Below are 16,465 nucleotides of genomic sequence, written 5' to 3' on the forward strand. Positions count from 1 at the left end.
CAATTCTGCAACAAGCACACTTGCCTGTGCTTCTTTGTGCACACATGTGAGTTCTCCAGCCGTTGATCCCTTGGGGTGGAGCTGGCGGGCAAAAGCACATGCACCCTACCCTTGGCAGCCCTGCTATGGTGTGGGAGGGTGGCTTAGGGCTCCTACACCCATTCAGCCTCAGCCCAACAAGTCCCCCAGCACAAAACCGTCACGCGGCTGTTGGCCGGGCCGCTGCTTCCAGGAAATCGATTGCGAAGCCCAGTGATTGTCAGTGCCTCGCACGTTGGAAGCTATCCAAGGAGTAGATTAAATTGTGTGAGAAAATCGTACTGGCTCAGGACCACTCATAATGGAAACCCCTTGGTGACCTTTCCGGAGAAGTTAAAAGAACATGGGCAGACACATTCCCACTCGCACTCCCACGCCCAGTCCAGCTGCCAGGCACACAGCCCCTCTGCCCTTGGAGGAGCTGCTCCTCATTAGCAGGCCTGGCTGGAGGGAGACCTGGTCCAGGGCCGGGGATGCCTGAATGCAGCCAGGGAGGCCAACAGGGCACCTGCTTCCCTGCAGATGGACCCAGGATGACCAGCAGGCCTTCAGCTGCTCAAGGTCACTGAGCCCCCTTCTCCCCCATCCCAGCCCTCTTCCACTGCTTGCTGGAGAGGCCACTGGCAGCCAGGTGGCAGTCCTCTGTGACCCCTCTCCACTTATTTCCCAGACCAATGGATCCTCCCAGCTGATCTCAACCCTCCTTCCTCCCCCTGTGCAAACACAGGTACAGGCACCACTGCCTCAGGTCTTAGTATCCAGCTTGAGGCCCCTGCCCTGCACGTCAGGGAGGAACAGGCCTCTTCGAGGGTGGTGTGGACAAATACAACACCACTTCTTAATCAGGAAGGTGGCCAGAGACTTGACCTCATTTCCAAGCAGCCAGGCCTGTAAGTCACCCTCCCTGTTCTCCATTAGGATTATCCTCCACCCCCCTGCCCCAATCCTTCTTCTCTAGGTCCCCAGCCACACACACCCCACCTGGCTCTGCAAAGAAAACCCAGCCATAGCTATGAACTTGGGGAAACACATTCATTTTCTATACACAGCTGTCTGCCAGCTCTCCAGGCCCTTACCTGATAATGATAAAAATAACTCTAGCTCTCACTGATTGAAAAATGTGCCAAGGGCTCTACGTCTATTATCTTAATTTTCACAAACTCTATGAGGTAGGTACCACTACTATGTACAGTTGGGGAAATGGAGTCTCAGAGGGGTTAAGTGACTCGATCCAGGTCACACAGCTGGTAAGTGCTAGAGCCAGGACTGGAAGCCAGGTTCAGTCAGTCTTCAGAGCCTGTGGGCTTACCCATTGTCCTGTACCAGCTCCCACTTCCCTCAATTCTTTCCCGGGTTCTCCCAAAGACAAGGGTGAGCTGGACAATTTCCCTGGGCTGCCCCTGGGCTAGGCGGGGCCACCTCTCCAGGTGCCTGCAGCAGTGAGGGCTCCTGGTGGAGGACAGACCCTCGCATCTGCCCCTCCCCCATCCTTCTTCAGATTCTCTGACTCCCTCTTGAGCAGTCCTAGCCCCATTCCAGGCCAGCAAGGCCTGACAGGCCACCCTGCCTGCAGGGGACCGATCATGACAATCACCCAGTCTGGCTGCCAGGGCTTGGCCAGCTCAGCCTGAGGACCACGGGACCCCTCTCAGCAGCACCTCTCCACCTGGGCCCAGGTGAGGGCTGGTTTCCTTCCTCCTGGGAGGTGGGACAGGAAGGCAGGCCCACATTCCAGAGAGGCTTACTGCCCTCATGTGGCCTGAGGCTGTGGCGGCTGCAGCTTCTCCCTTCCCTCCCTCCTCCTGCTGCGGCTCAAGGAGCCAAGGCTCCAGCCGGGGAGAAGGAAAGAGGAAGGGTGGAAGCGGGATAGTGAGAGAAATCAGAAGTACAGGAAGAGGGATGTGTATGATGAGGAAGGGCATAGCGCTCTGCAGTACCTGGAAAACAGCCACAAAAATGACAACAACACCAGTAATAATAATAATATTAAAGGCAGCTGCCATGCAGAATTTTTTATAGCTTATAGATTCTCTCATTTAATCCTTACACTTACATCAATGTGATTAGTAGCTATTATTAGTTTCACAGATGATAATCTGAGGCTCAGTCATTTGTTCAAATGTCCCAGGTGATAGGTGACTGAGCCAGAATTGTATCTGACTCCAGAACCCTAACCATGGTGCTCTACTGACAGGACGGAGCATCCACTGCCCCAGCCCCCTGGGTTGCAAGCCCCTGGGCATCTGCCTGCACCCTCCCTTCCACGGGGCTTTGTCCTCTGTTCATCTTCCCTCCCCGTTCTCTGGCTCCAAGGTACAAGTGGCCAAGGACATCCCACGTGTCTGTTGGATCCCTATTCTGGAACAGCACTGTGCCTTGCTAGTGCCAACCTTCCCCAGCCCCAAGCCCAGGTATATGTGCCCAGGTCAGTTTTGCTGCCAAGTAGAGGGAGGCAGAAAGATGGGTTAAATTACCAGCCACCAGACAAGAACACCACAGAGCCAAAAACACTGATGGAAATGAAGTGCATTTATCTGTTGGCCTGAAAAGATGTCCTAGTATATTGTTCCATTTTTTAAAAAAAGCAGGTTATAAAGCTGAGTACAGTAAGAAAACACTTTGTTAGTGAAACAAAAGTATTTTCTATGTTTCTAAGCATAGAAAAAGGATATTTGCCAAGACGTTAACAGATGATTTTTGTTGTCTTTGCTTATCTGTGTTTTCTATTTTTTTTCAGTGAACATTGATTATTTACATGATTTTGAAAAGCAATAAAAATAAAGCAATTCCAGACTGATTGTGTTACCAGGCACACAGTTCCGGCTGCCTGCCCACTTTCAAAAGCAAACCACTCAAAAGTCAAATGTCCGTGAAAATGGAAGTCAGCTTTTATTCAGGAATACCAGTGACTTGAGGAGAGAGGTCAGGCTAACCCACCTCTCCAGTAAACCTGAAGGAGAAGACCAGACTAAAGCCATCTCCAAAAATCAGATTTACTAAGGTGTTTTTAAAGAAGGCGCTGAGGGAATGGAACATGGGAAATGAAAAGCAGGAGAGAAGGGGATGTGAGCCATGATGGCTTCATGTAAGGACTAAGATGCAAAGTCTCGCCAAGACTCGGTCTGCTTTCTGCTCCTGTCCTTGCTGTTAGCTCAGGTCCTGCTGGAGGGGTGGGATCAGCATAGCTTTATTGATGCCTTCCTTGGTTTCCCAGGGTCTGCAAGTTTGTAGCTTCAGGCTGGCTGGAAAACAACTTTACATTCATGTAAATAATGTCATCTTGCCCCATAATAAAGGTCCAAAATATCAAAGAACCATGGGAAAAGAGGCACCTCAGAGGAAAGCATGCCAAGGAAAACACTGTTTCCTTTTAAAGTTTGCCTACAGCTCATGTGGTTTTAGGTCCCAACATGTCTTCAGTCCTGCTCACTCCAACAATTGTACTTCTTCCTGTCCTTGTCCCTACCCGCAACATTGCACACTCCTGGACCTTCCTTTCTCTCCCTCCTGTCATTTCAACAACTTGACCTTGGGGAAGAGGTCCCACCTGCTCCAGGAAGCCTTCCCCTGATGAATGGCAGCAGTGAAGGCTGCATCCTCGGGCCTGAGCTCATCACCTCCGTCTGTCCAAGTGTACGGTGCCCCCAGGCCCTCTCCCTCCCTCCGGAGGCCCTTCACCCTCAGGAGGAAAGGCTGAGCTTTCCACTGCGTTGTTTGCCTCTGCAGGTGATGCTGACCTCCAGAGGACAACTGAGGCACGTCAGCCCTGTTCACGTGGATTTGGAGCCTCTGTCCACTGCTGATGTTATTATGAGCAACATCTTGGGAAAAGAAGAGTGAGGGGAAAGAAATCACAGAAGCTCCTCATCATCCATGAAAGGAAAGCGGTGCCTTTGTTCTGGGCTATGCCGGCCCCTTCCAGAAGGCTCTGAGGAAAGTAGGATGGTGATGGGAATTGGCACTTCCTGAGCATCTGCTATGTATGTGCCCATCACAGATGCAATCTCACCCTTCATTACACCCTTCCCATGGTGCTGATGAGGCAACTGAGGCACAGAAGGCAACAGCCATGCCATAGCATGTGGACCTTCCCTTCTTATATCTCTGGTGCTTAATGCGGAGTCTCACATTTTCAGGACGTGGGCTCCTGATAATGTTTCTGAATCAAGAAATTAGTATTAGCTGGTGGATTCTTCTCTTCCCCCATGTTATACACAGTTCAGGCCCCCTGGAAGACTGGCTCTCCTAGAGCCATAGAGACCCCTCTATTCAGAAGTAGGAACAGGCCCAGTCATTCTCCAAATGGGAGTGGCTTTCCAGAGCCCTTGCAAATTTAATAACGAAAGTTGCTAATTCCATCGTACCTGCCATTAAAATAGCAGCCATCAGTAAGGCAGTCTAGGGAGCCTGGAGAGCTGGCCTACCACCCAGCAGAGCCTGGGATTCAAGGGAAGGGAGCAGAGGGCCTTTAGTCACCCTGACCTCATCTTCAAATCACACACACTCCCTGAAGTGGCTGTCCCTAGAGATTTACAAACAAGAGCTTCTGTCCTCGCCAAGCTTCTTACATACAGAACAGGTGTGGGGTTGGTGCACTTAATTGGGAGGCCAGAGACCCAGGTACTTTTCCAGCTCTGTGCCCAACCATCTTGGTCACCTTGGCCAGTCATTCCTTCCCACCCACCCCCTTCTAGTCACACAGTGTGTGGTGGAAAGAAGGGTTTCAAAGGGTGTTGCTGATGAATGCTCAGCCCCCCTGGCAACATCTCTGTCTTGAATGGGAGCCTGGTAATAAAAGTTCCATGTCCTTGAGTATCCTGGTTTGGCTGCATTAGTCAACATGTGATTGATAGCGACATCCTGTGGACACAATAGGTAACTGCACCAGCCTGGATGGCAGCCAAAGGATGACATCCAGCTTCCCTCATTAAGTGGAGAGTAGATTGCAATTAATCACACTCATCACCTTACACAGAGAGCTGTCTTAGAGCTGGAAAAGAAACCCAAAAGATCATCAGGAAACCATCTTCCAGCCACAGATTTCCCTGCCACCAATCTCCAGCTATACAGTTTTGCTTAAATTTGTCCCTTTTCAAATATTGGCCTGATACAAGTCTAGTGGCCAGGGAGGAAGAGGAATGTCAATAATAATGTTAAGAGCAGAAAAACATAATGGGCTGTTTGCTTTTGGCATGAATTTCACGTGTATCATCTCATTTAATCTTTCCAACAAGCTCATGCTCTCATCCCCAATTTTCAGATGGGGAATCTGAGACTTGGTACCTAAGGGGAGGCTAGGTTTTGAACCTGGGAAATCTAACATCAGACCCTATTCTCTCTCTCCCTCTTTTTTTTTTTTTTTTGGCAGCTTGTCATCATGGGAGGATTCAAACCCTTGACCTTGGTGTTACCAACACCATGCTCTAACCAAGTGAGCTAACCAACCAGCCCCAGGCCACATTCTCTTTAATCAGCACTCTATTCAACCTCATTGCATCCAGCATCTACCTACCCTACCCCACGCGCAGTTAGCTTAGCCCTCCAGGCTGGAGAAAATCCCTCTTCCTGGGGCACTGGCATGAATTCCCAGACTGAGTGCCTCTGCGTTGCCCTCTGTGGTAGTGAGGGGTAGGCAGACAGGAGGGTTAGACAGGCCTGGGTAGGAGTCCCAGCTCTGTCCCTCACAATCACTAGCTGTGTGACCTGGGGCTAGTTCCTGATCTCACTTTCCTGAACTGCCGAGTTTAGATCATGACCCCTTACCTTGAGAGGATGTTATGAAGATTAGAGAAATCATTTGCTGCTGAGTAGAGGTTCAAGAAATGGTGGCTATTCTTATTTGCAAGATGTGCAATCTGTCCTTGGGAGGGCCAGCCTGGTAGATTTTAGTAGGTGGCAAATTGTGATCCAACATCTTCAGAAAATACCACCATTAAGAAGGGCTAGGATTCAGATGCAGGTGGATTCAATGGGCCAGCCTTCTCACCTTGAGTCTTGTGATGCTTCAGACAGGGCTGCTGATGTGTTGTGGTTCAAAGGATCTCTAAGGGGAGTTATTAAGCCGAGATGGCAAAGCAGAAACAAGATCTCAGGACTTTGGGCCCCACCCTTCCATAGAGACACTATTGTCCAAAGAACAGTGTCCCAGAGGGATTCAAGTCCATGCCTCCAGGATCTGCAGACACCCTGGTACCGTGAACCAGCCTCGGTGTAATCCAGGAAGCACAAATTCAAGTCCAGAAGTAGGGTCTGGATCCTAGTTCCAGCTCTATCTCCACTGTTCTTGTGGCCCCTTGCGTTTTATTCTCTTTGTGCCTCTTCAAAATCACACCACTGAAGTCTTCTCCTCTCCGTGCCTCTCTTCCCACCTCTGCAAAAATGAGTGCAGTCCCTCTTACATCTGTTTCTGTTCACATCTATGGCCCCAGCCCCTAACACAGCATTTGACACATGGAAGGTGCTCATCGGTGAATAACAAGTGGTGCACCTTGCTACAAACGGCTATGGAGCCCATCACTGGAAACATCCCCAGAGAGGATGGCATCAGGGCCCCTAACCATTCCAAGGATTATACGATGGAACTCTTCCTGTTTCATGGTATACTGAGGGCCCAGTATGATTGATATCAGTATTAATTATCTATTGCTGCATTAACAGATTACCTCAAAACTTAGTACAGTAGCTTAAAACAATAGTAAACATTTATTACCTCACAGTTTCTGTTGGTCAAGAGCTGGGAATGGCTTAACTGGGTATTCTGGCTCAGGGTTTCTCATGAGGTTGCAGTCAAAATGTCAACTAGGGATGTAGTCATCTGAAGGCTTGACTAATACTATAGAATCTGCTCCTAAGTTGGCTCACTCACATGCTGGCAAGTTGGTGCTCGCTGTTGACAGGAGGCCTCAGGTCCTTGCCATGCAAACATCTTCACAGGTGTGCTTGAGTAAACTCATGACATGGCAGCTGGCTTCCCCAGAATGAGTGATTCAAGAGAGAGAAAGGAGGAGTCACAATGTCTCTTATGACTGTATTAGATTTCTAATGTTGCTGTAACAAAGTACCACAAACAAGGTGACTTAAAACAAAAGAAATTTACTCTCTCACAGTTCTAGAGTCCAGAAGTCTGAAATCAAGATGTCAGAAGGGTCACACTCCCTTCAAAGAATCTAGGAGAGAATCTTCCTTGCTTCTTCTGGCTTCTGGTGGCCCCAGGTGCTCCTTGGCTTGTGGCTGCATAACTCCAATCTCTGCCTTTATCTTAGTATGGCCTTCTCCCCGTGTCCGTCTCCTACGTGTCTCTCTCCTTATAAGGATACCAGTCATTGGATGTAAGACCCACTCTAATCCAGTATGACCCTTGATTATATCTGCAAAGACTCTATTTTCAAATAAGGTCACATTCACAGGTACTGGGGGTTAGGGCTTCAACATAGCTTTCTGGGGAACACAATTCAACCCACAACAATGACCTAGTCTCAGAAGTTGCATGATATCATTTCTGCAATAGCAAGTGGTTACAAGGGTCAGCCCTCCTCAGGATGCGAGGAGACTACACAATGATGTGAAGAGCGGGAAGTCATGATCATTGGGGGCCATCTTGGAGGGAGGCTACCACAATATCAGATAGCAAACTGAGCATGAGACAGACCCCCACATGCAGTATTTGCAAAGGAAATGATGGAGAACCAGTTGCAAAGCACTTGGGGCTCTTGGTCTATTCAGAATATAAAAAGGGTCAGAGAGTGGAGGATGTGGGTGGTTGGAAATAGAAACCTCCAGAAAGGGCAAAGCTATGCTGTAAGCTCCACCCTCAAGGGGGTTGGGGCCCTCCCACCTTCTCTTAAACATAGAGATGGGGACTCCTATGGAGCCATTCAGAACTGTGTGCCCCCTGGGCTTGTGCTAGGAGTAGGGGCTGCATTGGGATTGGGGCAGGGGCTGTGTGAGTGCTTCCCATGGACCAGATGTGGGTCAGGTGTGGATCATGGTGGGGAAGAGCCACTGCAGGGTCTGTTTTAAGTCTTGTAGAGCCTCCTAGAAGGACCAAGGGATTTTAGCAGAAAGAAGTGGTGGGGGATGTTATATTCCTGGGAACTGAAGATGGAGTCCTAAGTGGTTACCTGGAACGAAGGGCAGATCAGGGAGCTTCAGAAGAGAACCTCGGAGATGGGAATCCTCAAGGGAAGAGCTCTCACCATCTGCCAGGCCCAGAGAGCTGGCAACCATGCGGTCACGTAAGAATGGCCCTAGTCCCTACTCCCTTACTTCTTTTCCCTGCATCCCCACTGCTCCACCACCACCACCACTCAGATCCTGAAAGCAACCAGCGAGTTGGGGAGAGCAGCAGCCCCCAGGTGCAGACCTTAACTGGGGCAGAAGGAAGAAGATTTATTTTTGAAGACAGATGAAAGTGTCATGTAATATCTCTGACTGGATGCTTTCAATCGAGAATGGATTTGAGCACATAAAATGAGCATACCTAAGCATGACCAGAAGAGGTGCGGGGCTAGCTGAGCTTTCATCCAGCGGAAGGGAAAATGCTTCTCTTGGAGAGTAGTTCAAATGGACAGTGAGAGGCAAAAAAAATTGAGTTGCATTTTGATTACATGACACATTCAATGGATTGGTTTCACTAAACTAGAGCTTTTTCAAGGGAAGTTGGGCTTTCTATCTCCTGCCCACCATCCCCAATGGCAGAGTCTTGACCCCCAGGGAGGTTCTGAAGAAAATTCCTTCTCAGCTTCTGTTCAGAATTGAAGAATGTTTACTATTTTTTTCTTCCTATCTGTCTGGAAATGACACAAAGAACACAAAAAAAGGACTCCTTGTTCCCATGTAAAACACCCACACCCTCCGAAGCCTTCAGTCTCTTGGCCTGACTTCACCCCGGGAGGGGGGCGAGGCTTGAGGCTGAAGGAAGCTTTCCCGAGAGGATATAGCTTAGCCCAGGAACAAAAGCTGTTTTTTGTTTGTTTGTTTGTTTGTTTGTTTGTTTTAAAGCTTTGGGCAAAGTCTACTAAGTGGGTGAGGGGTCTGGGCTAGGACAGGAGAGAGCACTGCAGGGGACAGTTCTGCTCAATCAAAAAATTCCCAAGGGGTGATGGAGTTGTGATCTGATCAGTCCTATAAAAATGTCTTATTACTTATTGAAAAAACAAATTGGCTGCTTCTGAGTCTCCCCTCTCTCATTGTTCTTGTATTATGTGTGGGACTAGCTGTGCTCTTTTTCTGGAGTCAGGCTCTATAAAGAAGGGTGCCCCTTGAGAGAAGACAGGAGGACGTGGCAGGAGCTGGGGCTGTGGAGGGTCCAGAGTTTCAGACCCTTAACCTCAGAGCCAGCTCCTAGCAAGGACCTGAGGAGCAGAGGCCAGGGCTGGAATGCAAGTAGGGAGGAGAGCCTGGGAGACATGCAGAGGATCCCAGGGGCATTCCACAGTCAGAGCCTCTGGAAAAGCCTGCCTTCCCCAACACAGAGGCCTCAGGGAGTAGAGACCCTGATTCTCTGTATTATTTTAGCACAAAGCATTTATCCTGTTGACAATGACAGTGCCATTTCAGGACTTAAACAAGCCTGGTTTTTTCACAGGCTGTAGGACAGAGGGCTATTAACACTCTCTAAACCTCTCTCCATAAGGGTTTCAGATGCTAGGCCCTAAATAAAATCTCTTTGTCACCAGGCCACCCGTTGCTCTTGACTTCCCTGAATGGTATTAAAGCCCTTATAAAAGAGGCCCAAGGGAGCTTGTTGGCTCCTTCTGTCACGTGAAGACATATAGAAGGCGCCATCTAGAAGGAATGAGCCATCAACAGACACTGAATCTGCTGGCACCTTGATCTTGAACTCCCCAGCCTCTGGGACTGTTGTTTATAAATTACCCAGTTTACTTTGTTATAGCAGACAAACAGACTAAGACACGAGGGATTAATGATATTTTGGGCTGGGTAATTCTTTGTTGTAGGAGCTGCCTTAGACATTGTAGGATGTTTAGGACTATCCCTGGCCTCTATCCACAAGACGCCAGTAGCACATTCTTCCCCTTCTCACCTCCCCTGTGACAATCAAAACTGTCTCCAGACATTTCCAAATGTCTCCTGAGGGGCAAAATTACTCCTGGCTGAGAACTACTGGCAAGTAGCCGTCCGCATTCAGTGACTAGGCAGCTAAGGAGATCCAAGACAGAGCTGGGCCACACATATCCCAAGGGAATTTGCACTCCATGTAAAAAAAAGGCCAAGTCTATGCGGCCCTTGTATTAGTTAGTGCTCTCTTAGTTTCACTAAGTGACAGAAAATTCACCTCTAAATGACTTAAAAGAGGGTGGGGATGCTGTCTCACGTAACTGAGAAGACCAGGGATTTGGCATAGTACTGGTTCAGGCCAAGCTTGACCAGGGACTCAAACAATATCACCAGACTTGGCTTTATCTTTATCTCCTGATTCTGTTCTCTCCATATGGTCTTTTTGTGGGGGTAAGATGACTTCCAGTTGTCCAGTCCTGTCTCTTCCCAGGTTTGAGACTTGTGGAGGAAAAAACCATGACCTGCTTTTCTTTCTGAAGTCCCAGCAAAAGTCTCACTGCTCTTTATTGGCTCTGATTTGATCATGGGTCCATCACTGAGCAAAACACCATGGCCAGAGAATGTGAAATTGTCCAGGCTGTGGTCCCATGATCACCTCTGGGTCTGGGAGTGGCGTCAATTCTGCCTGCAGATCATCAAGGATAGGAAAATGGAGATTCCCAAGAGAAAAATGAGGGTGCAACTATCAGAAGACAGGTGAAAGGATGACAAACAATAATAGATAGCTACCACTGTCTTTATACCAAAGAGAAGCTCACTCTTAAATTGATCAAAGAGCTAACAGGGTAGGAAAGACTTCGCTCAGTGGCAGTACAAAGCCTGTGCCATGATTGTCCAAATCAACCTCTAGGTCACAAAAACTCTCTTAGGTGTCTCTAGGACAAACTAGCAACTAGATAGTTCATTCAAATGAGTCCCTAAAGTGGAGACTGTGAGACTTTCACCAAGATTTGTCCTCCCCTTCTTTCATAGTACTATATTTGTGTTTGGGTCTACAGCTGTCCAGCTGGGGATAGCATTTCCCAGCCTTCCTTGCAGTTAGGTGTGACCATGTGACTAAGTTCGCATTATATGAGCAGAAGAGATGACCACACCTAGGCCTTAAGATAGTGGGCGCACCTCACCTACACTCTTTCCCCTTTCCTTTTTTTTAAAAATTTTTTTATTTTTTTTATTTTTTATTTTTTAAATTTTATTTTGTCGATATACGTTGTGGCTGATTATTGTTGCCCATCACCAAAACCTCCCTCCCTCCTCTCTCCCCCCCGCCCCCCCACCAATGTCCCCTCTGTTTGCTTGTCGTATCAACTTCAAGTAACTGTGGTTGTTATATCTTCTTCCCCCGCCAGATTTTTTTGTGTGTGTGTGTGTGTGAATTATTTATTAATTTTTAGCTCCCACCAGTAAGTGAGAACATGTGGTATTTCTCTTTCTGTGCCTGACTTGTTTCACTTAATATAATTCTCTCAAGGTCCATCCATGTTGTTGCAAATGGCAGTATTTCATTCGTTTTTATAGCTGAGTAGTATTCCATTGTGTAGATGTACCACATTTTCCGTATCCACTCATCCGATGATGGGCATTTGGGCTGGTTCCAACTCTTGGCTATTGTAAAGAGTGCTGCGATAAACATTGGGAAACAGGTATACCTTCGACTTGATGATTTCCATTCCTCTGGGTATATTCCCAACAGTGGGATAGCTGGGTCGTATGGTAGATCTATCTGCAATTGTTTGAGGAACCTCCATACCATTTTCCATAGAGGCTGCACCATTTTGCAGTCCCACCAACAATGTATGAGAGTTCCTTTTTCTCCGCAACCTCGCCAGCATTTATCGTTCAGAGTCTTTTGGATTTTAGCCATCCTAACTGGGGTTAGATGGTATCTCAGTGTGGTTTTGATTTGCATTTCCCGGATGCTGAGTGATGTTGAGCATTTTTTCATATGTCTGTTGGCCATTTGGATATCTTCCTTAGAGAAATGCCTACTTAGCTCTTTTGCCCATTTTTTAATTGGGTTGCTTGTTTTTTTCTTGTAAAGTTGTTTGAGTTCCTTATATATTCTGGATATTAATCCTTTGTCAGATGTATATTTTGCAAATATTTTCTCCCACTCTGTTGTTGTCTTTTAACTCTGTTAATTGTTTCTTTTGCTGTGCAGAAGCTTTTTAGTTTGATATAATCCCATTTGTTTATTTTTCCTTTCGTTGCCCGTGCTTTTGGGGTCGTATTCATGAAGTCTATGTCCAGTCCTATTTCCTGAAGTGTTTCTCCTATGTTTTCTTTAAGAAGTTTTATTGTTTCGGGGTGTATATTTAAATCCTTAATCCATTTTGAGTTGATTTTAGTATATGGTGAGAGGTATGGATCTAGTTTCATTCTCCTGCATATGGATATCCAGTTATCCCAGCACCATTTGCTGAAGAGGCAGTCCCTTCCCCAGTGAATAGGCTTGGTGCCTTTGTCAAAGATCAGATGGCAGTAAGTGTGTGGGTTGATTTCTGGGTTCTCTATTCTATTCCATTGATCAGTGTGTCTGTTTTTATGCCAGTACCATACTGTTTTGGTTATTATAGCTTTGTAGTATAGCTTAAAGTCAGGTAGTGTTATGCCTCCAGTTTTATTTTTTTTGCTCAGCATTGCTTTGGCTATGCATGGTCTTTTATTATTCCATGTAAATGTCTGGATAGTTCTTTCCATTTCGGAGAAAAATGTCTTTGGAATTTTGATGGGGATTGCATTGAATTTGTATATCACTTTGGGTAGTATAGACATTTTCACTATGTTGATTCTTCCAGTCCAAGAGCATGGGATATCTTTCCATCTTCTTGTATCCTCTTTAATTTCTCTCAGCAGTGGTTTGTAGTTCTCATTATAGAGATTTTTCACCTCCTTGGTTAACTCAATACCTAAGTATTTTATTTTTTTGGTGGCTATTGTAAATGGGCAGGTTTTCTTGATTTCTCGTTCTGCATGTTCACTATTGGAGAAAAGAAATGCTACTGATTTTTGTGTGTTGATTTTGTATCCTGCTACTGTGCTGAAATCATTTATCAATTCCAACAGGTTTTTTGTAGAGGTTTTAGGCTGTTCGATATATAGGATCATGTCATCTGCAAACAGGGACAGTTTGACTTCATCTTTTCCAATCTGGATGCCCTTTATTTCCTTCTCTTCTCTGATGGCTCTGGCTAGTACTTCCAACACTATGTTGAATAGGAGTGGTGAGAGTGGGCATCCTTGTCTAGTTCCTGTTCTTAAAGGAAAAGCTTTCAGCTTTTCCCCATTCAGGATGATATTGGCAGTGGGTTTGTCATATATGGCTTTAATTATGTTGAGATACTTTCCCTCTATACCTAACTTGTAGAGGGTCTTTGTCATGAATGAGTGCTGAACTTTATCAAATGCTTTTTCAGCATCTATAGAGATGATCATATGGTCCTTGTGTTTGAGTTTATTGATATGGTATATCACATTTATTGATTTGCGTATGTTGAACCAACCTTGCATCCCTGGGATGAATCCCACTTGATCGTGGTGAATAATTTTACATATGTGTTGCTGTATTCTGTTTGCTAGTATTTTAGTGAGGATTTTTGCATCTATATTCATCAAGGATATCGGCCTGTAGTTTTCTTTTTTGGTTATATCTTTACCTGGTTTTGGTATCAGGATGATGTTTGCTTCATAGAATGAGTTTGGGAGATTTGCGTCTGTTTCAATCTTTTGGAATAGTTTGTAAAGAATCGATGTCAATTCCTCTTTGAATGTTTGGTAAAGTTCTGCTGTGAATCCATCTGGTCCTGGGCTTTTCTTTGTTGGGAGCCTTCTGATAACAACTTCAATCTCCTTTATTGTTATTGGTCTGTTCAAATTTTCTGTGTCTTCATGGTTCAGTTTTGGGAGCTTGTGTGTGTCCAGAAATTTATCCATTTCCTCCAGATTTTCAAATTTGTTGGCGTATAGTTGTTTATAGTAGTTTCAAATGATTCCTTGTATTTCAGATGAATCAGTTGTAATATCGCCTTTTTCATTTCTAATTTTTGTTATTTGAGTCTTCTCTCTTCTTTTTTTTGTTAGCCATGCTAATGGTTTGTCAATTTTATTTATCTTTTCAAAAAACCAACTTTTGGATTCATTGATCTTTTGAAATGTTTTTTTGGTTTCAATTTCATTCAGTTCTGCTCTGATCTTAATGATTTCTTTCCGTCTGCTAACTTTAGGTTTGGATTGTTCTTGTTTTTCTAGTTCTTTAAGGTGAAGTGTTAGGTTGTTCACTTGCCATCTTTTCATTCTTCTGAGGTGAGCATTTAATGCAATAAATTTCCCCCTTAATACTGCTTTTGCAGTATCCCACAGGTTTTGGTATGATGTATCATTATTTTCATTAGTTTCAATAAATTTTTTGATTTCCTGCTTGATTTCTTCTTGGACCCATATGTCATTAAGTAGAATGCTGTTTAATTTCCATGTGTTTGTATAGTTTCCAGAGTTTCGTTTGTTATTAATTTCTAGTTTTAATCCATTGTGGTCTGAGAAAATACATAGGATAATTCCAAGTTTTTGAATTTGTTGAGACTTGATTTGTGACCTAATATGTGATCTATCCTGGAGAATGATCCATGTGCTGATGAGAAGAATGAATATTCTGAGGTTGTTGGATGGAATGTTCTGTAGATATCTGCCAATTCCAATTGGTCTAGAGTATTGTTTAGATCTTGTGTTTCTCTACTGATTCTTTGCCTAGATGATCTGTCTAATATTGACAGTGGGGTGTTCAGGTCCCCTGCTATTATGGTATTAGTGTCTATTTCCTTCTTTAGGTCTAATAGAGTTTGTTTTATAAATCTGGCTGCTCCAACATTGGGTGTGTACATATTTATGATTTTTATGTCTTCTTGATGGATCAGTCCTTTTATCATTAAGTAGTGTCCCTCATTGTCTCTCTTTCCCCTTTCCTTGAACCAGAGCATGAACTTGCCAGAGACCCAGATTTGCCATGCCAGTGAGAAAGATTCCCTGGGGGATGACAGAAGAAGGTGCAAAGAACCTGGATTCCTGAATGATCAGGTGGAGCAGAGCCTCTTGCCAACTTGGAATGAGTACCTCAAGTGAGAAAGAAAGAAATTTCTGTCTTTTTTAAGCCACTAAATTATTGTGTTTCATCAAGTCTAAGATGTGAGTTTTTTCATAGTCTAACATCTCAGAAATCCCCATGGCGCCATTGGCCAAGCAGTGGTCATCAAAGGCCACCTTTAAGGTATGCCAGGCCCAGGAAAATATTTTTCGTGGAACTCCTGTCTATATAAATAAATTAATTTAAAGTTAACATATTGTGCTTTCCCAGGTGGCTGCCGAAGGTGGCAGAGGGGCAGGTCCTGGTACTCGATGGCCAAGGCCATCTCCTCGGCCACCTGGCTGCCATCGTGGCCAAGCAGGTACTGCTGGGCCAGAAGGTGGTTCCTGCACTGTGAGGGCATCAACATTTAGGGCAATTTCTACAGAAACAAGTGCATGCTGCCCCACAAGACAGAGCAAGGCCAGTCTGCCTTGGACTGCCTCAAAGTGTTTGATGGGATCCCATCACTCTATGACGAAAAAAAGTGAATGGTGGTTCCTGCTGCCCTCAAGGTTGTGTGGCTGAAGCCTACAAGAAAGTTCGCCTGCCTGGGATGCCTGGCTCATGAGATTGGCTGGAAGTACCAGGCAGTGACAGCTACCCTGGAGGAGAAGAGGAAGGAAAAGGCCAAGATCCATTACCGAAAGAAAAAACAGCTCATGAGGCTACGGAACCAGGCCAAAAAGAACGTGGAGAAGAAAACTGACAAATACACAGAGGTCCTCAAGACCCACCGACTCCTGGTGTGAGCCCAATACTCTTTATTCCTCATAAAAAAATTAATTAATTTAAAAAAATAAAATTAAATTAACGTATTGCAAAATTCATAGATCCTTGTAAGGCATAGTGATTTATCAATGAAAACTTAGAATACTGGGTAGAGAAGAGGTGCCTGTGTTTTTATTTGTTTATTGTGCAATCGATGAAGATTCTTCCTAGTGGCCAGGTACCTTTCCTTCCTGTTTTGATCCGGAAACCCTCTCTTCATAATTTCACATCTCCCACCATGAGAAAACAATAGCAACACATTATTATGCTGGCTAAATACTGGACACATAATATTATTCTTTGAAGAACATTATGCCAATATTCTACCTCAGCCTTTACCTGCCTTTGTCGCATATTATCATTTGATGTTTATTGAGGCTTCGTCTTTGTTCTAGAAATTGTGTATTGCATGGAAGTGATGTTTTGTGGTCTTTTAATAGGGATCCTATGTGTTTTCCC

At 45.4% G+C, this 16,465-nt stretch overlaps 1 pseudogene; it reads left to right on the forward strand.

Annotated features, from left to right (window-relative positions):
* LOC134372782 (large ribosomal subunit protein uL13-like) overlaps positions 1-15,988 on the forward strand; it is a 45,093-nt pseudogene extending 29,105 nt beyond the window's left edge.
* Positions 15,989-16,465: the final 477 nt, after the last annotated feature.

This window comes from Cynocephalus volans, chromosome 3, assembly GCF_027409185.1.
Source record: "Cynocephalus volans isolate mCynVol1 chromosome 3, mCynVol1.pri, whole genome shotgun sequence".
Lineage (NCBI taxonomy): Eukaryota > Metazoa > Chordata > Mammalia > Dermoptera > Cynocephalidae > Cynocephalus > Cynocephalus volans.